The sequence below is a fragment of the Etheostoma spectabile genome, chromosome 9, assembly GCF_008692095.1.
Source record: "Etheostoma spectabile isolate EspeVRDwgs_2016 chromosome 9, UIUC_Espe_1.0, whole genome shotgun sequence".
Classification (NCBI taxonomy): Eukaryota; Metazoa; Chordata; class Actinopteri; order Perciformes; family Percidae; genus Etheostoma; species Etheostoma spectabile.
In genome coordinates, this window is record NC_045741.1 from 20,279,446 (window position 1) to 20,279,667 (window position 222).

Consider the following 222-nt stretch of genomic DNA (forward strand, 5'->3'; position numbering starts at 1 on the left):
GTAATCAGATCCTACTGTCTGTGGCTGCTGCTTCTGAGACAAGGCTGAATATTTGGCTGAAGACACCAAAGGTGCAGTTTTATTTATTATTATTATTAATTTTTGCGCACAGAATATGTGTGCATCAGATTTTGTCACCCATGTTCTACACACTTCACATAACCGTTTCTAATATTTTTACATTACAGAGGACATTATACATGCGTGGTGTAGATCTCCCTA

General features: G+C 37.4%; 1 pseudogene; it reads left to right on the forward strand.

Moving 5' to 3' along the window:
* Window positions 1-222, forward strand: part of LOC116695777 (vitellogenin-like) — a 17,103-nt pseudogene that overhangs the window by 13,785 nt on the left and 3,096 nt on the right.